Below are 26,853 nucleotides of genomic sequence, written 5' to 3' on the forward strand. Positions count from 1 at the left end.
GATGCAGAGAACAGGCGGGTGATGCAGAGAACAGGCGGGTGATGCAGAGAACAGGCGGGTGATGCAGAGTACAGGCGGGTGATGCAGAGAACAGGCGGGTGATGCAGAGAACAGGCGGGTGATGCAGAGAACAGGCGGGTGATGCAGAGTACAGGCGGGTGGTGCAGAGAACAGGCGGGTGGTGCAGAGAACAGGCGGGTGGTGCAGAGAACAGGCGGGTGGTGCAGAGTACAGGCGGGTGATGCAGAGAACAGGCGGGTGATGCAGAGTACAGGCGGGTGATGCAGAGAACAGGCGGGTGATGCAGAGTACAGGCGGGTGATGCAGAGAACAGGCGGGTGATGCAGAGAACAGGCGGGTGATGCAGAGTACAGGCGGGTGATGCAGAGAACAGGCGGGTGATGCAGAGTACAGGCGGGTGATGCAGAGAACAGGCGGGTGATGCAGAGAACAGGCGGGTGATGCAGAGAACAGGCGGGTGATGCAGAGAACAGGCGGGTGATGCAGAAAACAGGCGGGTGATGCAGAGAACAGGCGGGTGATGCAGAGAACAGGCGGGTGATGCAGAGTACAGGCGGGTGATGCAGAGAACAGGCGGGTGATGCAGAGTACAGGCGGGTGATGCAGAGAACAGGCGGGTGATGCAGAGTACAGGCGGGTGATGCAGAGAACAGGCGGGTGATGCAGAGAACAGGCGGGTGATGCAGAGAACAGGCGGGTGATGCAGAGAGCAAGCGGGTGATGCAGAGTACAGGCGGGTGATGCAGAGAACAGGCGGGTGATGCAGAGTACAGGCGGGTGATGCAGAGAACAGGCGGGTGATGCAGAGTACAGGCGGGTGATGCAGAGTACAGGCGGGTGATGCAGAGAACAGGCGGGTGATGCAGAGTACAGGCGGGTGATGCAGAGAACAGGCTGGTGATGCAGAGTACAGGCGGGTGATGCAGAGAACAGGCGGGTGATGCAGAGTACAGGCGGGTGATGCAGAGAACAGGCGGGTGATGCAGAGAACAGGCGGGTGATGCAGAGAACAGGCGGGTGATGCAGAGAACAGGCGGGTGATGCAGAGAACAGGCGGGTGATGCAGAGTACAGGCGGGTGATGCAGAGAACAGGCGGGTGATGCAGAGAACAGGCGGGTGATGCAGAGTACAGGCGGGTGATGCAGAGAACAGGCGGGTGATGCAGAGTACAGGCGGGTAATGCAGAGTACAGGCGGGTGATGCAGAGTACAGGCGGGTGATGCAGAGTACAGGCGGGTGATGCAGAGAACAGGCGGGTAATGCAGAGTACAGGCGGGTGATGCAGAGTACAGGCGGGTGACGTCTGTTGACCGGCGCAGCGCTGATCGCATTTCTTATATTTCTTTCATTTTTAGTTCTATTTCCAAAGAAGTCAAGTCCTTTGTGGTCTGAATGACTTCTCTTAGTAAATGGGGTCTACAGTCTGGGATTTATTCATAAGTTGCCACCTGAACACATCGGTCGCTGAACTGAATTCAAGGACGCAACGGAAGATGTTAGAGAAGAGCGGACGCTCGTATTGTGTCTTATATAAAACCCGGAACAATCCAAAGAAAGATTCTCTATTGAGTGAAGAAATGCTAAGAACTTGCAGAAAATCTCTATCTATTGGGGGTTCAGAGGTAGAAGCCGTGCCCTGGTGCATGAGGGGGCTCAAAAACCCCTCATAAGAGGACACCAGTATTATAAATGGCCAGTGGGGGGCGCTGGGAAAGATTTGGCGTTGGGGGCCCAGGAGCTTCAAGTTACGTCTCTAACAAAAGCCTCCATCATCTCCCGTCAGGAAAACATGGATGGAACCGGTTGACTTTTTGCCTATCCAATCCTCCTGTTTCCCCCAAAAGCAGTGCCCCCCCCCCCCTCCCCCCGATTCTGTTAATGCCACCTTGGTGATTTTAAAGGGGTAGAATTACCCTGATGGGTACAGAAGCTGAGGGAACGTTTCCTACCCTTCATTCGAGCTGAGGAAGCCACCGAGGAGGGATGAAACGTCTTCATGCTTCCTCCAAGTGCAGTGGATTGCGACTCCACCCAAAAACATTTCTTTGGAACAATTCCCAAAAAGTTCTACAAAAAGTTTGGAACATTTACTTCTGCAGAACGTTCTCTTCGTTTGTTCCTCAGACGTTCCAGGCACCATCCCGTTAAGTTTCTTTCATTTCACATCATTAAGCCGTTGTGTAGGCGAGATCTGACTCCAAGGAATGAACGGGTCAGATGTTTGTTCTGCGCAGAACTCTTTTATGTATATGTTGCCAAGCTGCTTTCCATTGTTCCGGAACATTATTAATTACCAGTCCGTGAGTCTGGAAGCACTCCGATTCCCAGCCAGGTGTGAGCTCGTACATGTCTCGCTGTTGTAATTAGGAAGAATGAGTGGACAAACTGTTCTAATACTGGAAACAGAGCCGGGAACTTGTATCAACTTTTTTGGAACGTGATACTTTTTGTGCATTAATCTGCTAACTTGTCATTTTAATACCGCGCTCCTTTACTAACCCGGCACGCGGACTAGTTCACGCTGATCTCCATGTTTGTTATACATATTGGGACACATGCAGTTAAAGAGAGAGAGTCTTTAAAGCGTCACTTTACTTGCGCTCTCCCCCCTGAGAGCGCCAAATGCTCTGCATAGATATAGAGTTAAATTATCAAATTCTCACTGCCTACAGCCACCACTAGGGGGAGCTCACTGCATACAGCGTAAGGCCAGGGCTACACTAAGACTTTTTGTAGCGCTACTGATTGATTTTAACCATTGAGTGACAGCTGCAGTCTACATGAATATATTGAGCTGCATGCAACCATGTGGACTGCAGCTGTCACTCAAGAGTTAAAATCAATCAGTAGCGCTACAAAAAGTCTCAGTGTAGTCCTGGCCTTATGATGGAGTTTAATGTATAGACAATCTGCAGTAAGCTCCCCCTAGTGGTGGCTGAAGACGGGTGCAATTTTATCATTTTACGCTTGGTCTATGTAGGGGGTTTGGAACTTTGTATCAGAAAAATGGAGCTCAAATGAATCAGCACAGAATTTGGGAACTGAAAACCACATGATGTCCAAAGGTGGACATTCACTTTAAGCCGTAACAGGCGGGAAATATGGAAATTCTGCTCATCTGGGTTGTCTCACGAAGACAGTTCCTGCCCTTCTGATCTATTTTGGCAGATGGACATCATACAGGGGGTCCTAAGAGCACGGGGGCAGTCGTGGGAAGCATGGGAACCATATTTACTGGCGGTTATTCAAAATAACATACAATCTGTTTTCCTTTAAGACGGAACTGCCGGAGCCACTTGGGGAGGAGATTCCCGAGGGTTTGAGACCTTCCTCTCCCTCTAGTCAAAAGCTTTTTTTTTTCCAGCCGGTAAATGTCCTTGAAAGTCAATAGAATATTCCGTCTTTTCATCAAATCCATTAGTCCTTGATTCTGACTCCTAAGTACCCTTCAAAACTTCATTCTTGTCTCAAATAATTTCCTTTTATTCTGAGGGAACGGAATTCTAGTGCCAACAATACTGCAGGTTATATGTATCACCGACACATTGTCAGATATTTGTTTCAGGTGCTACTTTTTTCCTACAGAAAAGAAAATATTTTATTTATACAAAGAAAACAAAAATAGTCGAAAAGACACAATGACGACGTAACTTCTTCATGTTTTTTGCTACTCGGCAACATTTTTGGGTGTCGTTATGTTGACCTTTTATGATTCTAGATCCTCGGTGAGTGTGTGACTCATCCTCTAGTCAGTATTGTGCCTTACTGGGGGCTTTATTATAGTGCAGACCCCCCATGAAAAGGAACATGAAGAGCTCTCTGGCAGACTGGCCGGAGATGGAAGTTTTTGGAATATGCTGGAGAGGTTGGGGGCCGGACTCCATGGACCTTTCTCCACCCCATTGTTCAGGGACACTCCAGAAGAAGCTGGGACAGGTCCTAAAAGGAGCCAGGATCTGCAGGAGAGTGTGAAGACCACCTGGTTGGGTGTGAGACCATCTTCCTGGATGAAGAGCTCCCCAGCAGACTGGCCGAGGATGGAAGTTTTTGGAATATGCTGGAGAGGTTGGGGGCAGGACTCCATGGACCTTTCTCCACTCCATTGTTCAGGGACACTCCAGGAGAAGCTGGGACAGGTCCTAAAAGGAGCCAAGATCTTCAGGAGAGTGTGAGGACCACCTGGTTGGGTGTGAGACCATCTTCCTGGATATTTTAGTTATTTTTCATGGATAATAAAAGAGTTGAGCTCCACCTGGATTGTGTGGTTGCTGCATGAAGATCCCTCAAACCCTCCCCCAACAGAGAGCAATTCAAGACACTAGGGTTCATGTAGAGATTTTTGCAGGTTCCACTATCTTTCTTAGCATCATAATGGAGACAAATGGGGCCAACATCAACATCAGGCAAATCTGGGCAGATGCCAAGGCCCACTGGACTTGGGGGCGCCCATGACAAGCTACAGTAAGTCCCCAGGCTCTTCGTCAGACATGATGCCCATTGTCACCTAAGTGTCCACATTCACCTGATGCCGGCCCTTGAAAACCAACCCATTATATCAAAATAGTTGATACGCAGCTTCCCTGTAGGTTCTACAACTTTTAGATGCAACTTTAGGAAAGAAATCACACAGACATTTTTCTCCTTTTTTTGGTGGTGGATAAAATTATTCTTTGTCAATATATAATGGAGCCTGTGACTCAAGAGAAGGGAAGGGGAAAAAAAAAATCAAATTTGAAAAAGCATGTTAGATGAATAGCTGGAGGGCCCGACAACAGACAGATATGAATTAGGTAACAGAGCGGGATCCGGGAAGAGCAGAGGACGATATTGAATAAGTAATTTTATTGGTTTAGGAGAGGAGCGCGGGACACACGGAATATCTGCTGCAATAAAATACAAGACCTGTTCCTCTTCTTAATACACAATTATTACATGGAGTTGTTACCAGGGCTGGAATTTGTATCGTGAAGACATTCGACCAGCGCTGTAATCTCCCGGCTAACAAACAAAAACGTCTTCTCTACCTGTAGCCATCTCTTGTACATGAACTGGAAAAGAAAAACTTCAAGAAGGTCTAATGAGCGGGAACGTATTCCTCAGAAGATAGAAATCAGGTTTTTATGATAAATCTTGGGGGGAAAATTAGGATTATCCATTTAAGAATGTTCCAGTTTTCACACTGGCCCCTGAAGCACGCACAGTAAGCGATATTCTGTTTTCTGCAGCTCAGTTTTAAGTTTTGCTGTGTAGATTGCGACAGAGTTAGCAGAGTCATCCCATTATGATTAGAAAGCAGGGTCAGCAGAGTCATCTTATTATTAGAGGGAATGGTTTAGCAGAGTCATCTTATTATTGGAGGGAATGGTTTAGCGGAGTCATCTAATTATGAGTAGTGCGTGGGGTCAGCAGAGTAATTTCATTTGATTAAAGGGTGAGGTCAGTGCAGTAATCTCATTTGATTAGAGGGTGGGGTCAGCAGAGTCATCACATTTGATTAAAGGGTGAGGGCAGCGTAGTCATCTTATTTGATTAGAGGGTGAGGTCAGCAGAGACATCTCATTTGATTAGAGGGCAGGGTCAGCAGAGTCATCACATTTGATTAGAGGGTGAGGGCAGCGTAGTCATCTTATTTGATTAGAGGGTGAGGTCAGCAGAGTCATCTGATTTGATTGGAGGGTGAGGGCAGCGTAGTCATCTTATTTGATTAGAGGGTGAGGTCAGCAGAGTCATCTGATTTGATTGGAGGGTGAGGGCAGCGTAGTCATCTTATTTGATTAGAGGGTGGGGTCAGCAGAGTCATATCATCATTAGAGGGTGAGGTCAGCGGAGTCATATCATTATCATTAGAGGGCGGGATCAAGATATAAATCTCATCATGAAACGGCGATAGCATTAATGACAGGTGATAGTTCTATTGAATTGCTGGAGGCCTAGATGGGACGTGATAGTAACAGTATACATACAGACCAGGCTCTGTATGCAGCTCCCCTGTCACTCTATGTTGTGTGGGAGGAAGCTGTACTGCATCTCTTTCTGAAGACTGTGTTAGTCAATGGACACTTTTCTGACAATTTACTCCCATTCATTGCAGCTGCCATAAAGCACCCCCCCCCCTGCTGTGCTATCTACATAGATGATATAGATAAAAAGACAGCGGGCGAACGTACACGCACACACACACACACACACACACACACACACACACACACACACACACACACAGTATATATATATATACACACACATATATATACACATACATAAATATACACACATATATACAGTATATACACACACACACACACACACACACAGTGTATATATATATATATATATATATATATATACACACACATATATATACACACATACATAAATATACACACACATACACACCACACATATATATATATACACATACACTTTTACTTCCACTACCTTATGAAAAGCTTTAAGTGCAGAAAATAGTTTGCCATTTGACTGATGTAGAGAAATTTACAAAATTACAGGAGGTGGGTGTGAAGAACAGGAGGACATTTACTGAGTAATCAAACCCCCCCCCTAAAAGCTGCAAATGCATCTACTGCTATAGTATCAGCTAAACTCTATCTATCTATCTATCTATCTATCTATCTATCTATCTATCTATCTATCTATCTATCTATCTATCTATCATCTATCTATCTATCTCATATCTATCTATCTATCTATCCATCTATCTATCTATCTATCTATCTATCTATCTATCTATCTATCTCATATCTATCTATCTATCTATCTATCTATCTATCTATCTATCTATCTATCTATCTATCTCATATCTATCTATCTATCTATCTATCTCATATCTATCTATCTATCTATCTATCTATCTATCTATCTATCTATCTATCTATCTATCTATCTATCTATCTATCTCATATCTATCTATCTATCTATCTATCTATCTATCTATCTATCTATCTATCTATCTATCTATGTATCTCATATCTATCTATCTATCTATCTATCTATCTATCTATCTCATATCTATCTATCTATCTATCTATCTATCTATCTATCTATCTCATATCTATCTATCTATCTATCTATCTATCTATCTATCTATCTATCTATCTATCTATCTATCTCATATCTATCTATCTATCTCATATCTATCTATCTATCTCATATCTATCTATCTATCTATCTATCTATCTATCTATCTCAAATCTATCTATCTATCTATCTATCTATCTATCTCATATCTATCTATCTATCTATCTATCTATCTATCTATCTATCTATCTATCTATCTCATCTCTATCTATCTATCTATCTATCTCATATCTATCTATCTATCTATCTATCTATCTATCTATCTATCTATCTATCTATCTATCTATCTATCTTATCCCTCTTTATTATATAAATCAAATTCCCTGTGCTTGCAGGTCAGCAGATTACCGGGGCTCTTTAACTGAGAGGGGCTTTTGTATTTTGCTGACCGCCAAGACGACCGCGCTCTATTGGAAGAGTACAGACTCCGATATTATAGACATACATTTATTCTATATTCTCTATAAACACAAATATAGATCCTGCTCCTTCTGTCGTTCCTGCTCTCAAAAAGGTAAATCTAATTATCTTCCACTCGTGGTCTATTGTCCGCGGCAGATAACCCGTGTTCCGGAGAGCCCCCGCCATGCGCCTTCTCTTCAGCCTCTTTGTCTCTAACCTGCTGGAATGTTCGTAGACAATTTTACATGAGACGGCGACTTTTCAGACATAGAAACGTTATTAATGGAAATATTTTTCGCTCCAATTATTACAATTTTTTGTTTAACCTGAAGCAAACAACGGAGATTTGAGGACGCTGATCTCCAGAAGAATGTTACCTGCATACTTTACCGCTCACCCTACGCTGATCTAAGTTTGGTTCAATAGAACCCGGGGTTACAAATTCACTGCCTGTCTAAACGTTTAAAATAATTTTATTCAGAAAACTTTATTTAAAAATAGTAGGGCACTAAATGCCAAGGATCTGGGTACAGGCGTTGGCAACGCAGATCATGACTGCACGGTGGAGCGTGAGCGATACGCACAGTCAGCGTGCACTAAGTTACAGGTGCCTGAGATAGCTGATAATGATTCACATACCGCCACGCTCCATACACGTGCTAACAAATATTGGTTGGTCTGAAATGCCACAGATAGACAAGATTGGCAACGCGTTTCTGCGCCCCTAAAGCATAGGGGAGCGTCCTCAGGGGTAGAAATTGCCTGATTATAATGAAATGGCGGTGCACTGGACACTTATAACTGGTGCTGACCGGCATTTCATTATAATCAGGCAATTTCTACCCCTGAGGACGCTCCCCTAAGCTTTAGGGGGAAAGAAACGCGTTGGCAATCTTGTCTATCTGTGGCATTTCAGACCAACCAATATTTGTTAGCACGTGTATGGAGCGTGGCGGTATGTGAATCATTATCAGCTATCTCAGGCATATCACTCACGCTCCACCGTGCAGTCATGATCTGCGCTGCCATCGCCTGTACCCAGATCCTTGGCATTTAGTGCCCTACTATTTAAAAAAAAAGTTTTCTCATTAAAATTATTTTAAACGTTTAGACAGGCAGTGAATTTGTATAATTGAATTTAAACGTATACCTTCTACACTGATACTTTTGGAATAGAAGCCGGGGGTACCGGATGTTGCGGCCATATGAAACCTGTCTCGTGTGGATCGGGCGCGCTGAATCATCAACCGCTGGACCGTACATCCGAGTTATGACTCCACCATTTCTTATTTTGGACTTCCCTGATATGGCAAGAAGAGTTGGCGGCTTCGTGTGAATGTCTGGGTGGGTGGCGGTCATTCTCACGCAGTTCGCATGATGTCATGGCATCTTCTACTTTTCTATGCACAAAAAGTAGCAATAAAAAAGTTTCAATCATTTTTAATTGTTTCATAACATAAAATATTCCCTGAAGCTCATAAAAGATCCCACGTGTTCTTCTATAAGATATCAGGTCTTTATGAAGCAGAATGGCGCTACCTCTCGTCCTCGCCGCTTAGCGATGGCTTATTATAGACACACAAGGTTAAGTGACGCTCGGCAAGGCTCTCTCTAGATAGAACGGGAACATTTTCCAGACAGGAGGGACACATTCAATGGGCCATACATGCTATATGTCATCTCCGTTATTGGAGGTTGTGTCAGTGACCTTCTTAAAGGGCAGACAGATAATACGATCCCGCACATTCTTTTTTTTACATTAGTACCAATAGTCAACGACTAAACACTCCGCATCAGATGACATTAGAAGTTACTTCAGTATATTAAGGAATGGAAATAACTTATTTTATTTACTGTCCGCAGGATTTGTTATCAGACCTCGATTCTTGTTACAGATCCAGACCCAAAACAGTTTTACCAAGGTAATCGAGGGGTTCAGTTACGTGCAGGGTTGGGGGTAGGCGATTGCTAAACGCTCCAACAAAAATCAATCTTCAATTAATGAGAGGCTCTGCAGATTGTATATAGATGAGGGGGACCCTACAAGACGAGGGATCAGTATGCTAGATGAGGGTAACCTATTCTCATGTCTATGGACAGTAGAAGGGAGACTTGTAGGCAGGGGTGTAAGACGTGACCGTGGGACCTCAGAGCAAAACTCAGAATGCGGCCCCACTTTACCACGGCTACTTTCAGCAGCAAGTTCAGGGCATGAGAAGCTCATCATTATTTTGGTGTCCTCTCTGTGTCCTTCCCAAATGCACAAGTATAATCAGGGGCAGTGCAGTAGTGGGGCAACTGAGGCATATCACAACAGAGGAATGATGCGTACACAGCCCGGAGATAATGAACAGACACCCCCTAACAGCAGAGCTATAATGTATGTTAGTTTTCCTTATATTAGAAGACAGTAGAGAGTATATTGTAAAGATAACACTTCCCAGAATGCTAAATCTAGAAAAAGCTCTGTGCAGACACTGAGCAAGCAAGGAATGTTGAGAGATTTCAGCTCTAAGACTTACAGAATAGTGAGTGCAGCTCTGGAGTATAATATAGGATGTAACTCAGGATCAGTACAGGATAAGTAATATAATGTATGTGCACAGTGACTCCACCAGCAGAATAGTGAGTGCAGCTCCGGAGTATAATACAGGATGTAACTCAGGATCAGTACAGGATAAGTAATGTAATGTATGTACACAGTGACTCCACAAGCATAATAGTGAGTGCAGCTCTGGAGTATAATACAGGATGTAACTCCGGATCAGTACAGGATAAGTAATGTAATGTATGTACACAGTGACTCCACCAGCAGAATAGTGAGTGCAGCTCTGGAGTATAATACAGGATGTAACTCAGGATCAGTACAGGATAAGTAATGTAATGTATGTACACAGTGACTCCACCAGCAGAATAGTGAGTGCAGCTCTGCAGTATAATACAGGATGTAACTCCGGATCAGTACAGGATAAGTAATGTAATGTATGTACACAGTGACTCCACCAGCAGAATAGTCAGTGCAGCTCTGGAGTGGGTGGAGTAGGACGTGTGGAGAGAGCTGCTGAGACTACCGTGCAGGCCTTGGATACAGGGACTTTCCTTATCCTATCTGCCCAGGCCTCATACCATCTGCCTGGGCTTGGAAAGTACCCTGAGGGGGGTTCCATCCTAGGATGGAGCCTCAGACCTCTACCTCCCGGAGCATGCCAGCGGGGGGTAGAGGGCCATCCCAGCTGGCTGGGAATATGCAAACGGTCGCGGGGGTGAGGAGATCATCTCGGGGCAAGGCTGTCCTGGCTCCCCCTGAGGCTGGAACCCTGGATAACGGTATGGAGACGCGGTCCGGCAGGGTGATCGAGGTGTTGTCGTCTGGAGAAGGACCAGCACCGTCCGGACATTTGGATGACGGTCGTGTGGAGGAATGGGGACAGCTGAGGACCGGAGAGACGGTGGAGAACTTCAGCTCCCGTCTGGCTATGCGGTTGGAGGAGTATCGGGACCTCAGGAAGTCGCTGCAACGGCTCCGTGCGGACTTGGCGGTCGCCAGAGGAAGGGCTGCAAAATGCACAGGAGGTAAGAGGTCCCGATACCGTTTAAATGTGAAATCCTTGTTGGAGGAAATAAAAGAAGTGGAAGAGAGACGTGAGGAGATTTTGGCAGGCGGAGGGGTGTTTGGAGAAAAGTTAAAAAACGAAGAGAGGTTTGCCGAGATGGCAGCACCTATAAAAATAGAAAGTATGGAGGAAGACACAGCAAAGGAAAATGTGGTGGAGACAATGGAGCATGAAAATGCAAAGTCCAGAGAAGGCACAGATTCTGAGGCACCCAGGAGCAGTGAGGAGGAGGAGGGTGGACTCACAGCTGGGAGAAATCAGGAGAGTTTTGAAACTGACAGTGAGCGGCCTCCAGGATTACTTACACAGATCCGTAACGTGGAGTCGCCGTTATCCTTCCAGGGATTTTGTTTCGGTGCGGAGTTACCCGCAGAGGAGGAAAAACAAAAGAAAAAAAAATTTAAGAAGAAAAAAAAGGAAAAGGAAAAAAAATCTGCTAAAGGTTCATTTAAACTTGTGTATACAGCAAGATCCTTCCTGTGCTCTGAGCCAGATGAAAGTCAGGATCAGGGCACAGGTCCCGCAAGACCCCCAGCTCAAGCCTCTGCAGTGGGGCTGGAGCGGGAATGCGGGGAGAGTGTTACGGGTCCGGCATTAGAACACGTGGTGGTCAAAATGGCGCCGGACGCCAACCCCTGCAAAGGGGGCGGTACTGGTGGCCTGGTGACGCCAGGGGGTGTGTCCCCGTGTCCGGTGAATGGCGAGCCCGGGAAACTGGTCTTTGATGCGAGTCAGGGGTCGGGAGAACGGGTAAACCAGAAACCGGATGTGGTGTCTGAAAGTCGGAAGTCTGTCGGTGTCGCAGTAAAGCCGTCAGACGTTCCGGACAAGGGCGGTCACAGAGGGGGCTCCGGCTCTGTTGGCCACTCCTCTGTGGGAGGGGGGAGTGGTCCGGCGCCGGAGGCGACTCCAGTGACGTCAGTGGCTCCTTCGTCCGCATCGCTGAAAAGTGGTGTAGGCGAGAAGGGGGCTGCTGGCGTCGGGGGCGACGGTGGCCCCTTTCCCAAAAATGTTCAGCACTTAGAACAGATGGAGGTTAATGAGGCGGAGGGCACAGTGGGGACACCGCTTATAACATCTGGTGGCGTCCCTGCAAAGGTGCCTGATGATGCGGAGACTGAAGCAGTGTCTACCCACACAAAATGTACAGAAAAAATACATAACATAGAACCAGGCCTGGCCAGAAGGATGACTGCAGGGGGACCTGGTGGGTTAAATGAAAAAGTTGCGGCTGTGCATGTGGAAACTGCTGGGGGTATGCAGGTGTCTGTAAATAAAGTTGCTGGAGTGTCTGCTGGTAATGGGGTGTTGAGTGCTGTGTCTGTGGGTGGTGTGGATGGGGTATCAACCAGGGGCAATGGGCCTGGCGCTCCTCTTGCTGTGACATCCGGCAGGTCTTATGCTGGTGTGGCAGCGGGGGGACAGCGGGCCCACCCACCTTCATCCTCAATGTCCGGGGACGGTAACTTGCAACAACGTCTCTTGGACGCTTTAAGAGAGGGAAAGCAAACCCTAACCATAGGGGGAGTGCAGAAGGACCTGTCTTTCTGGATAGACAGATATGGTCTAAATGCCTTCCGAGAGCAACGAGGAGATCAGTGGTCGCTCCCAACAGCCGGGCAGGCTGTAGCCAGGAGGAATGTGGTCCGTCTCCGGTGGCGTGGCAATGATGCATGCCCTCCCAGAAAGAGGGTGGTGGAGCTGCTGCTGGGGATGGGCTTCAAGGCGAGTGACATCTTTGCCTTGATACATCCTCATGGCTCGGTCGAGTTCGACATCAGCTTTGTTCACCTAGGGGGCCTTGAGGTCTTCTGGGGGAACTACGAGCTGGTGAAGGACGAGCCTGGCTGGCGAGACTTTGCTGCACAAGCAATTTCTCGCCAAAGTGGTCCCAAGAGAGTGACCGTTCTTACCCGTAACGAGTCACTCTCTTGTATAGATATCATGACCTGGTTGGGAAGGTACGGAGAGGTAGTAGAGATGCCACGGAAGAACATGGATGAGTTTGGCATCTGGTCAGGGGCCTGGACGTTCATGGTTAAATTAAAGCGTCTGGGACAGACGGTGTCCCACATACCATCGTCTGCTTTCCTGGGAAGAGATCGGATCCTTGTCTTCTACCAGGGGCAGCCGAAGTTGTGTCACCGGTGTGGCGACCCCTCACATTTGAGTGCAGGCTGCAAGGTGCAGAAGTGTGCTCATTGTGGGGGGATTGGTCATCTAGCCGCATCGTGTGACCGTATTCGCTGCAACCTGTGTGGTGACTTAGGTCACCCGTTCAGTCGGTGTCCTCGCTCTGTTGTCAATGCTTGTTCCAAACCTGCAGAGGATGAGAGGAGGGAGGCCTCCGTGGGTGAGGGTGCGGGCAGGGATGATGGGGCACAGGGGCAAGGGAAGAATGCAAAGAAGGGTCCCCCTTCTCGCCAGAGAAGGGCGGAGAAGCGAAGGAAGGAGAGGATTCGGAGGGCGCTCCAGGAAACTGGGACGACCTCTGATTCGGATCTGGATGCCCCCCTGAAGCTGATGCCCCTGGGGAGGTCGAATTGAACGAGGAGATGAGGAGGATCCAAAGGGAGCAGAGGGCTGAGGACTCTCAGTCCTCCCACTATGAAAGTGTGGGAGAGGAAGAGAGGACTCAGCCTACAGCAAAAGGGACACCGGGCAAAACCCAAGGGCCAAATACATCTGGCCCCGCCCTGGCCCAGGAAGGTAAATCCTGTACCCCCCTGGTGCGCTCTACTGATCGATACCATGCTCTCGTGGACATTCCAGCCTCTCATACTAAGAGGGAGGGCATGGTAGGGCACCCTAGAGTCGTTGAGCCTCCCCTGCTGCAGGGGCCGTTGCCCCCAGAGGGGGAGGTTGACCCGGTACTTGGGGATGAAGATGGGAATAGGGTGGTGAATATGGACTCCTCAGTTTGCAAGAAGCGAGGCAAAGAAGGGGGGTCCTCATCAGATAGAGGGGGGGGTGGGAAGAAGAAAGCCGTCTAACTCAAACATCCATGATGGCGGCACCCACTCCGTTGACGCTGGCATCAATTAACGTTGCCAGCATTAAGTCAGATAGGGCGAGATTTGCAGCCTTTGATTTTCTTGGCCGAGTTGAAGCCGACATTTTGTTTTTGCAGGAGACCAGGCTGTCACTTTTGGCAGACGTCGTTAAATCTAGGAGGGAGTGGCGACGCGGGCCCTCCTACTGGTCTCTTGCGGCTGAGCCCTATAGCGGAGTGGCGGTCCTTTTCACCGCACCGGTAACATGCCGACGGATGATTGAGTTAGAAATGGGGAGGTGCTTGATCTTAGATGTCCTCATGAGGGGACAGGAATTAAGATTAATCAATATATACGGACCCCAGAGCAAATGGGACCGTAAAAGTCTCTTCATGAGGATTAAGCCTTTCCTTTTTTCAGGTCGACAAGTTATCTTTGGAGGGGACTTCAATACTGTCGTGAGGCCCCGAGATAGAGGAGGTTCCGGAGATAAAAAATTGACCTATGATAGTGTAGCATTAAAAAATATAGTTAGCGATGCTCGCCTGGTGGATATCCACATCAGGCATACCCCAGGCCACTCGGGTTTCACCTATCGTAGAGGTAGTTGTAGGTCTAGGATAGACAGGTTTTTTTTGAAGGAGGAAGCCATCTCTTCACCAGTGTCCGTTGTTGAGGTGGAGTTCTCCGATCACTGTATGATTATTTTCTCTTTGAACATTGCAGAGTCCCTCCAGATGGGAAGAGGTATATGGAGGCTGAATTCTACTCTCTTGGAAGAAGCGGAGATAAGACAGGCCTTTGAGGATTTTCTTCAGAGCCAGGTACCTTTGTTCGATCTCAGTGGTACTAAGTCTGAGTGGTGGGAGTTGTTTAAAGTCCGGGTGGCAGGATTTTTCCGCAGGCTCTCGAGCCTCAGGTCCATGAGTAGGTACCGCCTATATCAGGAACTGAGGAGGAAACTCGAACATCTGGTCTCAACCGGGGGTAGTGGGGAGGAGATCTCCGTGGTGAAAGCTTTGCTCAGGAGGTGTCAGTATGATAGGCACACATCTTTAGTTCTTGAGAGGGATTTCGGGAGGTACCGCTCGCCCGACCCCTACAGGAACTGTAAGATGTCAGTGAGTCGTAAGGTTGTGACAGGACTGATTGATAGTACAGGATCTCTGAAGAGATCCAAATCAGGGATCTTGGAGGTCGTCAGATCCTTCTACTCGCACCTCTTGGGGAAGCAAGATCCAAACCGAGACGAGATGTCGGCTTTCCTGGCTGAAACCATCCCTGAGCCAGGGGTAGACCCCTCTCTCGGTGTTTTGATAGACTCGATCAAGGAAGAGGAAGTGGGATTGGCGATTGATGGGCTTGCCCTCAAAAAATCGCCAGGGCCGGATGGCTTAACATCCGAGTTTTATAAGACTTTTAAAGGAACCCTAGTTCCCCTCTTGACTGAGGTGTTTAATGAGTGCCTTTCCTCGGGTACTTTGCCAATGTCAATGAGGAGGTCGGCCTTGATCGTTTTATCGAAGGGTAAAGACTCGACCCGTATTGAGAATTGGCGTCCCATAGCGCTGCTCAATACGGACAGAAAGGTTCTCGCAAAGGTGCTGTTTAATCGGCTGGTGAAGTTTGCATCCCGGCTCCTTTCGCCGGTCCAGCATTGCTCTGTTCCAGGCCGCAGCACAATTAGTGCTGTCCTCAGTGTCAGAGAGGCAGTGGAGCAGGGAAATTCTGGTCGGTGGGAGGGGTACATCCTGTCCTTGGACCAGGCCAAGGCTTTTGACCGGGTGGACCACGAGTACCTCTGGTCGGTCCTTCTGAGGTACGGCCTACCGGGGGGGTTTGTCAATTGGCTACAGACCTTATACACTGGGGCTGAGACTTTTGCGCTGGTGAACGGTTGGGTTGGAACCCCCTTTGAGGTTGGGTCTGGTGTCCGCCAGGGTTGTCCCTTGAGCCCTTTGCTATATGCGTTCGCAATTGATCCTTTTCTTAAAAGGATTGATCGTGGGCCATTGGCGGGAGTCGGGGCCGGCCTGGAGGGGCCGGAGGCCACTCAGAGGGTGGTTGCGTACGCAGACGACGTCTCCATTTTTGTCTCCTCGAGAGGGGAGGCAGAGTGGGTGATGTCGGAAGTGGAGCGTTACTCATTGGCATCTGGGTCCAAGATCAACCGGGATAAGTGCAAAAGTCTCTGGCTGGGAGGAGGAGATCCTGGTTTTGATCTCCCGGACACCCTTCCAGAGCCTCAGGGGTCTGCTAAGATCTTAGGAGTCGAATTTGGCCCGGGTGATTACCCCAAGAAGAACTGGGAGGATAGGCAGAATCTAGTTGCCCAGAAGGTCGACCAATGGAAGGGTTGGTCCTTAACCCTGAGGGAAAGGGTTCACTTGGCCAAGGCCTACCTGGTGCCCATGTTGCTTTACCTGGGCAGTGTGTGCATCTTGCCAGAACCTCTCTGGACTCGGGTCTATAGCCTTTTCTTCCAGCTGTTATGGGGGAACAGGCTCAACCTAATCAAGAGGGAGGTTACTTACCTACCAAGGACACTAGGCGGGTTAGGTATGGTTAACCCGGTGGTGTTCCTAGTGAACACCTTTGTTAAGATCAACCTGGCAAACCTCTGGCAAGAGAGGGCTCCTTGGTGGATATCCTCCTGCAGGGGGTGGTTTCTGCCTTTCTTCCAGGAATGGGAGAGAGGAGGGCAAGTGAAAGACCTGCGTACACCTCACGGACATCTCCCGGCTTATGCCACCCTGGCGCTGAAGATTGTTCGCCGGTGGGGTCTGGAGGTGTGGGAGATCAGGACCATGTCGAGAAAATTTCTTGACAAGAGGGTCCTGATGACCCACTTCCAGAAGCCCCTGGCGCTCAAAGACTGCCCAAGTAGTGACCTCGGGGTGGGATTAAAACTTTTAAATTCAGCGAGGATTCCCCAGAAGTTTTGGGATCTGGTTTGGCGTTGCTTCCATGGGAGACTGTATGTGAGGGGCAATCTAAAGTGCAGAAGCTCTGATGATCGGGATTGCCCCCGGGAGGAGTGTGGCGGAGTGCTGGAAAGCATGGAGCATTTCCTGCTTCATTGCCCTTTCAATACAGAGGTATACAAAAGGGTGGGAGCCTCCATTGGTTGGCCAGGCCTAACCAGCCTCTCCTATGCTGGGTGGGCCTATGGAGTGTTCGGAGACCTCGGTGGTAGGGACCATTGCACCTTGTTTCTAGTCAGTATAGTGGTCAGGCACTTTATGTGGAATGCACGATGTCTAGTTTCTACCCAGAAGAAAATCCTCCTAGTGGATGAGGTTGTTAGCAATATCATGGGTGACCTGGTGAAGGTGCATTCTTTGGAGGTCGGCAGATTGGGAGCATCCAAAGCCTCTCGTCTTTGGAGGGGCTTTTCTTTTTGGGTGCCTTAATGTGCCTGCCTTCATGAGGGAGGGGGGGGTCGTCACCGGTGCTCAACTGGAGGTGGGGGTCTGCGTTCCGCTGAGGCACCAAAAAAAAATATAGCGATAGGGCTCGGAATAAGGGAAAGGTGAGGGTCAGCATAGGGTCAGCTTTCAATAGGGTCAAGAAAGGGCTAGTAATAGGGTAAGGAGATAGGGCAAGCTATAGGGAGGGTGCAGCGGTGGACGTGGTACCTTGGCCTCTGGGGGGTGCTGGGGGGGGGGCTTTCCCTTCTCCCTCTCTGGTGATGGGCTAGGTAAGCAGTGGAAGATTTTTGTTTTGTTTAGGATTGAAATGGCAGGAAAAAGGTTTACAAGCGACCGAACTTGGTGCTTTCGGGTACGGTGTATTTTGTATATGGTTTAGTATTTGGACAAGTTGGTGATGTGTATTGTATTATATTGTAGAAATGTTGTTAGAATAGGGATAGACTTAAGGGGGTTAATAGATAGGTTGGGAGGTGGTCGGGGGGGGGGGGGGGGGGGTGTGCCTGACCCAGCCCCGGACTATGCGGACATGGGAGGACATGGGGCGGGGGGCTGGGCTGGGGTGTTGGGTGTGGTGGTGGGGGCCAGCATCTGGACTATGCGGACGTGAGAGGACATGAGGCGAGATGCTGGCTGGGGTGGTGGAGTTTAGGTAAGAAGGGTAAGGAGGTTAGGGAAAGTCAGGATGTGTATAGTGTGATTTAAAAAAAAAAAAAAAAACAATTACAAAAAAATACAAAATAAAAAAAAAAAAATTGGGATTAGTATTATTATATTTTGGATTGTTTTTGTTATTATTATTATTATTATTTTATTTGTTATTATTATTATTATTATTATTTTATTTGTTATTATTATCATCATTATTATGTTGTTTCTTTAGGCCCTTGGTTGACGCGGGTCGGGGGATTTTCTGTTGGTACTTTTGATTACGTTTATATGATGTTTGTATATATTCTAGTTATTGTTTAGTTTCGGATGAAGTGTAGATGTAAGTATATAAGAGTGGGGTGTATGTGGCCGGGTCTGGTATGGTTTTCTCTTCTCATATACAGAAATGTATATAAGAAAATTTGTTTATAAGAATTTGGTTGTGACTTTTTGGTTTTATGGAATTAGTTATGTATTTGTTTTTCAGTTTATGTTTTGTAAATTTATATAAAATAAAGAGATACAGGATGTAACTCAGGATCAATACAGGATAAGTAATGTAATGTATGTACACAGTGACTCCACCAGCAGAATAGTGAGTGCAGCTCTGGAGTATAATACAGGATGTAACTCAGGATCATTACACGATAGGTAATGTAATGTATGTACACAGTGACTCCACCAGTAGAATAGCGAGTGCAGCTCTGGAGTATAATACAGGAGGTAACTCAGGATCAGTACAGGATGAGTAATGTAATGTATGTACACAGTGACTCCACCAGCAGAATAGTGAGTGCAGCTCTGGAGTATAATACAGGATGTAACTCCGGATCAGTACAGGATAAGTAATGTATGTACACAGTGACTCCACCAGCAGAATAGTGAGTGCAGCTCTGGAGTATAATACAGGATGTAACTCAGGATCAGTACAGGATAAGTAATGTAATGTATGTACACAGTGACTCCACCAGCAGAATAGTGAGTGCAGCTCTGGAGTATAATACAGGATGTAACTCAGGATAAGTAATGTATGTACACAGTGACTCCACCAGCAGAATAGTGAGTGCAGCTCTGGAGTATAATACAGGATATAACTCAGGATCAGTACAGGATAAGTAATGTAATGTATGTACACAGTGACTCCACCAGCAGAATAGTGAGTGCAGCTCTGGAGTATAATACAGGATGTAACTCAGGATCATTACACGATAGGTAATGTAATGTATGTACACAGTGACTCCACCAGCAGAATAGTGAGTGCAGCTCTGGAGTATAATACAGGATGTAACTCAGGATCAGTACAGGATAAGTAATGTATGTACACAGTGACTCCACCAGCAGAATAGTGAGTGCAGCTCTGGAGTATAATACAGGAGGTAACTCAGGATCAGTACAGGATAAGTAATGTAGATAAGAATAATAACACTTACAGGTGACCAGGGCAGATCTGGCAGAGCAGTAATTTCAGGATTTGGCTTGTGGTAATGGTGAAATTCTATGAGTGCCACGTGTAAAGTCACTAATGTTTGTCTGTGGAGATTACATGGCTGTGTGCTGGATGTTATGCACCTGTTTGCAATGGGTGGGTCTGAAACACCTGAACTCAATAATTAGGAGGAGGGTTCACATACTTTTAGCCGTATAGTGTATATGTTCCCATCAGTGTATGTATTTTGCGGTCTCATCTTCTGGATAAACTCTGTCTTGTTTAATTCTCATTTCTTCCTCTTTCCTTTGTGCATCATGATAATCTTTATTACTCGCGGCTGTTACATTGTACTGTAAGTGTTCTTTAAATTGCAATCTCGGCAGCAGCTGATGTGTACCCAATTATCCCGAGACCTATTCCGAACTGTCAGAAACAAGCACTTTCTTGTAGGAGGAAGGAACTCTTCAGAAATACGTGTTCAAGTCTAATAAGGCGCAAGGGATAACTTTGTCTGGGTCCCTGCTCTACATACAGTGATAAGACGAGTCTATAGAATCTTAAGGAGTTCTGTTTCTTTTTTAATTTGAAGGAAAAATAAAATAAAAAAAGCAATAAATAAATAAAATGACACAACAACCAACAGCCAAAAAAGAAAATCAATTACCTGGAACACTACAGGGTCGGTCTGTGGAAGAATATTCACTGCTTTTTATATTTCCTGTCCAAAAAGTTCCTTTTCTCCATTAATATATGTCATATCGCCATATGGTGAAGCTTCTACCTACCTCCTCTGACTACAAATTACTGGAGCGGCTTCATTGTTGAGCCTTGAAGGGTGCAGATGTGAAAAAGATTGATCAAGAAATGAGTAGAGTGACAAGTGGCCAAGATGAGGAGACCAAAAAGTTCTGAGGTTGGACATCAATGAGAAGACATGTGCAGTAGACTGTTAACTAATGGAGCATGGGCTATATATGTAATGTCTATCCTTAAGTTTGGGTTGGAGACAGGAAAATGAAGAACACAAGGATCAAAGTTTCAACCAAACCATCTATAAGATGCTCCTTCACCCCTCTAAGAATATGTTACCTTCTCAAAGTTGTTTATAAGGCTTCTTGAAAATGACTCCCATAACTGAGAGGAAGGGTAAGGAATAAAAAATAGTACAAATAACCAACAAATATACATGAACCACCCATCTAAGGGTCCTTGGACCATCCATCTAAGGGCTCATGGACCACCCATCTAAGGGCTCAAGGACCACCCATCTAAGGTCTCATGGACCATCCATCTAAGGTCTCATTGACCACCCATCTAGGCATTCATGGACCACCCATCTAAGTGCTCATGGACCACCCATCTAAGGGCTCATGGGCCACCCATCTAAGGGCTCATGGGCCACCCATCTAAGGGCTCATGGGCCACCCATCCAAGGGCCCATGGGCCACCCATCTAAGCGCTCATAGTCCACCCATCTAAGGGCTCCTGGACCACCCATCTAAGCACTCATGGACCACCCATCTAAGCGCTCATGGACCCAGTGCACATTGGGGCAGATTTACTATTGGTGCTGCGACGGAATTCTGACCTAAATTGCACCTTCATTTCAACACATTTATTAATGAAATGCACAAAAAAGAACAGATGTTTGCAACTTGCCCAACAAGAGGGTGTGGCTTAGTGGAAAAGTGGGTGTGGCTTACAATGTGCCACGTTGCGTCCAAATTTTTTCACAAAAAGTGGACTAAAATAAGCAAACCAAGAGGTGGTATAAAGTGGTCCAAATTTATCATCTAGCATGAACCAATGTAATAAATTTGGCGCATCTGGTCTAATTGCAATAGGAATTTAAGGCCCTGTTCACACAGAGTATTTTGAAGAGCTTTTTGACGCGGAAACCGCTCCGCAAAACCGGCCGAAAATGCCACCCATTGATTTCAATGGAAGGCAGGGGCAGTTTTCTCCCGCGAGCGGTAAAACCGCCTCGCGGGAGAAAGAAGGGACATGCCCTATCTTCGCGCGTTTCCGCCTCTGACCTCCCATTGACATTAATGGGAGGCAGAGAAAGCGTATTTCGCTGAGTTTTTTGCCCATCGCACATGGCGAAAATTGCGGCAAATGCCGTGCAGGAAGGTCAAAATCTGCCTCAAAATCCCAAACGGAATTTTGAGGCAGAATTTTCCTCCTGCAAAAAACTCTGTGTGAACAGTGCCTAAGACACAATTAGTAAATCTGCCCCATAGTCCCTATAGTTCTGTACTATGGACCCAATTTTTTGAAATTTCATGACGAAGATCTAAGCAGTACGGACATTTTTCTTATATCATTAATGGATTAGTGGAGTTAGAGTTGCAAACACACACACACACACACACACACACACACACACATATATATATATATATATATATATATATATATATATATATATATTCACTCTTGAGCACTATTTCATTAGTAAATCCAAAATATTGTGCTGATTAATCTCTTAATATATCATTAATAGCTGCATTTTCCTGATACAGAGCTCCAAATCCCCTGCATAGACGTAGAGTTAAATTATAAAATTCTGTCTTCCTGCAGCCACCACTAGGGGGAGCTCACTGCATAGGGATAATACATAGAACTCATTAATAAGTATGCCATAAACTCCTGAGCTCCCCCTAGTGGTGACTGCAGACTGCAGGGAATTTGGAGCTCTGCATCAGAAAAATGGAGCTCTGACCCTTATAAAGAGATAATATAGAAATTAATCAGCACAGAATATCCTAAAATGACCTGATGGTAAAAGGTGGAGATTTATTGTACTGACATATAGTCCTCCAGCCCACAAACCGGACATTCGCTTTACATTGCTTCTAGAGGAGACAACGAATTTCACATTATTATTTGCAGTTTGTTAAAACCATTTCTAATTATTATTATTATATTAATTGACTTCATTGACCTCCTCCTGTTTCCATTCATTCCCTGCCTCTTGTATATAACACATTAAGTCTGAACTTGTCTGACTTGGCGGCTTTGTAAAATACGAAGAGACTGCGCAGCGGAGACGCGGGTCACTGCGTGGGCTGTAATGCGGACGTCCTCCAAACAGGGAGAGATTTATCCAATTAGAAAACCATCTGCCGCCAATAATTGACTTCATTTTGCTTCAGACAGAAAAGAATGAGAGAAATAATATAGAAATGTCTCCTGGATTCTCAGCGACTGAGGAATGAAGACAAATTCTAAATTATTGCACAATTTTTTTTGACAAATGTAGGTATTAAAATACATTAATTGCAACTGCTTTTAATTAAAGGGGGATTCTAGTTTCAGCAAATAAAGCGACTTCATTGCATCATGAAAAGTTATACAATGTTCCAATATGCTTTATATATCAATTCCTGATGGTTTTCAAGATCTCTGCTTGCTGTCATTTATGAAAATCTTTATTGTTTGCGTTCAGACTGTAAATCTTTCCTGATCATGTGATAATCACGCAGGAGCAGGGTTCGTTACAGTACAGTTATCAGAGCTCTCGTAACGAATCCTGCACCTGCATGTGATACTCTTCTGTATTCAGAGCTCCAAATACCCTGCATAGACAGAAACAGAAAGTTAAACGATAAAATTCTATTTCCCTGCTGCCGCCACTAGAGGGAGCACCTTGTATATTGTGTTATTATTGAATTGAATACATAAGCAGTGAGCTCCGCCTAGTGGTGACTGAAGGAAGTCAGAATTCTATCATGTAACTCAATGTCTATGTAGGGGGTTTGGAGCTTTGCGTCGGAAAAATGAGCTCTGACCGCTATAAAGGTAAATTCAGAAATGAATCCGCACTGCATTAAAAGGTGGAGATTCACACTCAAAACTGGGGGGGCGGAGCATGGAGTAAGGATTCAAAAAGAAAATCGGTGTCATGCCCCGCCCCCTCTAGACCTGCAGCTGGCATACTTCAGTGTATCAGTTTTGCCTGGAGTTTTCCTTCAAAATTGTCCAATAAAATTGAATGGTGAATGTATCTCGCAACGTTACATCTATATGCCCCGGACTAAACCGGATATATTGATTACTCTAAAGAATAAATCACATTGTGGCCCCATCATCGTGGAATCATTGATGATAAATGCGGCTCTTCCATCCACACAACCGCTTCATGGGTAATCTCAGATTCTCTACATGTCGCCATATACAATCCATCCAATGATAAATCACCGCGTTATATTCCGTGCCAAAAATTATTGATGAGCCCCATAGTTAATGGCATTTCTGCTGCAGATGAAGTTCTGGGTGGAAATGTTTGAAAATAATATATCAAAAAACGTGTCATCGCGGGTGATTTATGTAAATCCATTTATATTCAATTCTATTTTCCCTTTGAAAATTAATTGTGTTTTGATATCAGAATTAACATCTCTGAAATATACGAGCAGATAAGCAAAGATTTCCAGCGCGTCTTAAGATTCCGGACGCGGAACAATAGATCTTTTTTTCTGTGAGCGTTTTGAGAAAAATAACCTTAATAATATCCTAACGGCGAGTTATTCCACAAAAACAAATCCAGCGGTAAAAATGCACCACTGTGCCTCAAAAGGGTCAGTCCCATCCAAACCCCCCTGTCCATATGCCTATTAGGGTATAAGGACATCCTAGGGGAGGGTCATCCAATAGTAATAGCCAGTCACTCGTTATTTTGAATTGACAGCGTGTAATACCACATTTCTCCTGTAGTGGCCGCTGCAATGAAAATGTATGACCACACCCTTAGCGATGAAATCTGATCTCTGCAGCTGCCTCGATCTGAGAAGGGGTTGTCCATGTAGGATGAGACGTTTCGATATGAATAACTAACCTACAGGGGTTGCTGATGATATTTAGCTGTACACTGTACCTCGATCATTTACCATTAGGGCACAGAACAACCTACATGGAGTCGTCATATGGGGTTGTCTTGGGGCCCCTGTTGTATAAGGGGCCCATTATTCAGCCTGGGTCTACCAGATGATCCTTTGATGGACCAGTCCAACCATAAGTAGTGTTATGTAGCCCCCACATTGTTGCACATCCTGGGACATAGTGATGGGGGCACTGATGGAAAGAGTGTCATTCAGAATCGAGATGGGGCAAGAAGAATTCACCTCCAGGCTCCATATCAGTCCCACGGCCAGTTCCCAAAAATATTCAGTTGTCACTTCAGCAATTCACCTAATGATGTATGTCCCCGTGTAGACTAGATCCCAGCAAAGTGATTAACATGATCTTACAATGAATACAATGCGAGGCTTCATAATACAACCCCGAAATAGTTCCTCCCCTGTCATTGGTTTATTCCAAACCTAAGAGAGGACCAATTTAATAATAGCGTGTTTTGCCTTTTAGATATCGACATAAGGCAGATTGACAAAAACCGTATGTTGGTTGTCGGGACGTTCATCCGCGGCGCGTATTCCGGTTGCGTGTGTAAGAGAATGGACGGCAATCAGAGAAAACACAAGACAAACAAAAAGTCTTTACAAGAATATCATTGTGTCAACGACAGCGAGCGATAATGTGCCCGGCCGCGCCGCCTGATCCGTGTGAATGGTTCCTGCAAACAGACAGACCTCAGCCCGGTAATTAGAGGCTTATTCAGCAGCGAGAGAGAAATATTGTGCTGCATAATTACACGCTGACAGGCGGCGCTTAAAGGTTATTTTCATCGAAGAAAATGTATTTAAAAAATAAATAAAAATGATATGTTTGGCTCTTCAATCATGTCGTAAAGAGGAAATAAATACAACACAGCACGGACCTGTAATATAGGCTTTATATTCTACTCCACCTTAAAGGGGATCTCCGCCCTGGACAATCTCTACTTGTTAGAAAGGTCCCCTGACAATAAGTTTCCCCCTTGTTGAGAATCCCAGCGATCAGCTATGATCTGTGGTGAAACCTGGCAGTAAGTGTTCAGTTTCCCTGCAGCGCCACCACAGGAGAAATGAAGCATTGCACAGTGTCCATTCATATCAATGTGTTTGGGTAATACAGGACAGGACAGGTCCTCCAGAGAGGGAGACCCTCTATGTAACTGCCCTGGACCTAAACAGAGGACCCCCCCCCCCTCTATTATCCCAGAATTCACTAATAGGGGGTATGACAATGGGTTTTCTAAACTGGAAAACCCCTTGCATTTTGCTGATGGTGGCCACCCCCAAAAATAACATCACTTATACCAAACCTCCCAAAATTTGCATCCCCATTTGCAGGACACTATTAAGCCCCGTCACCCGGGACTGCCCTCAAAATAGACGGGAACACGAGCAAATTTGCATAAGTACCACCCATATTACTTACCAATCAACGTTTGAATCCCAATTCGCAGGACACTTGTAAGCCTCACGCTAATTCGCCTGGTAATGCCCAAAAACATACAGAAAACGCCCACTTTTATGCAAATTTACATATGCACCACCCACTCTTCAGCTTGTTCACAAGAAACGGGACGTCTGGGAGGTATGGCAATTCATATAAATCGTATATCAGTTTTGCAATATCTAAATATTTTTTGCTTTTGGGAAACCTGGGGGGCAACCAATATGGCTGCCATTTTAGCTCCGGACTAGTTCTAAAGTAATATGTCTCATGTTCTCGCATAACAAGGCGCGATTGTCTTTCGGGACTCTGAGAAAGCGGTACGATATCCTCAGGGGATCATTTTTATTGTCCTACATTATTGGACTTCTGGGAATTTGGGGTTTTCCCTACAAGCTCGTATAAAGGAAGAAGAGCGAAAACCGCCCGACCAGCCTAAAATGTTACACCCAGTTGTGAGTTGTAGATGATGTGATATTGCGCAAATTGTGGCCCAAAAAATGACACAAAGTCAACATGTGTAAATGCAGTAAAGTGTGGATTTGGGGCGTTAGAGATCTGGGAACGTCAGACAATGACTCTCTGTAAGGCTTATGTATTGGGAACGCTCGCAGCGCATACACCCCATGCCCACAGAATATGCTAATAGAGGGTCTTTTTGGCGTACGCTGGGCCAGAAGGCACCAACAAACCTTTTTCTCACTGTATAGAAAAGCGTAGTCTGCGGCACTTTTCTATACAGGGTGATACAGTGAGAAGACGTATACAGCGCGCTATACACATTTCTTTACAATGGGAGTTAATGGGAAAAGTATCGCACCGTATGTTTATACAGTGACAAACGTTGCAGCTTTCCCGTCAGAGGAATACATCT

At 46.0% G+C, this 26,853-nt stretch overlaps 1 long non-coding RNA gene across 1 annotated transcript in view; it reads left to right on the forward strand.

Moving 5' to 3' along the window:
- LOC142666575 (uncharacterized) overlaps positions 1–25,310 on the forward strand; it is a 30,979-nt gene extending 5,669 nt beyond the window's left edge. Inside the window, exons 2-3 of the long non-coding RNA XR_012851705.1 lie at positions 9,386–9,444; positions 25,008–25,310. This is a non-coding gene — a long non-coding RNA (uncharacterized LOC142666575). The remainder of the gene's footprint in view (positions 1–9,385; positions 9,445–25,007) is intronic.
- Positions 25,311–26,853: the final 1,543 nt, after the last annotated feature.

This window comes from Rhinoderma darwinii, chromosome 13, assembly GCF_050947455.1.
Source record: "Rhinoderma darwinii isolate aRhiDar2 chromosome 13, aRhiDar2.hap1, whole genome shotgun sequence".
In the NCBI taxonomy this organism is placed as follows: Eukaryota; Metazoa; Chordata; class Amphibia; order Anura; family Rhinodermatidae; genus Rhinoderma; species Rhinoderma darwinii.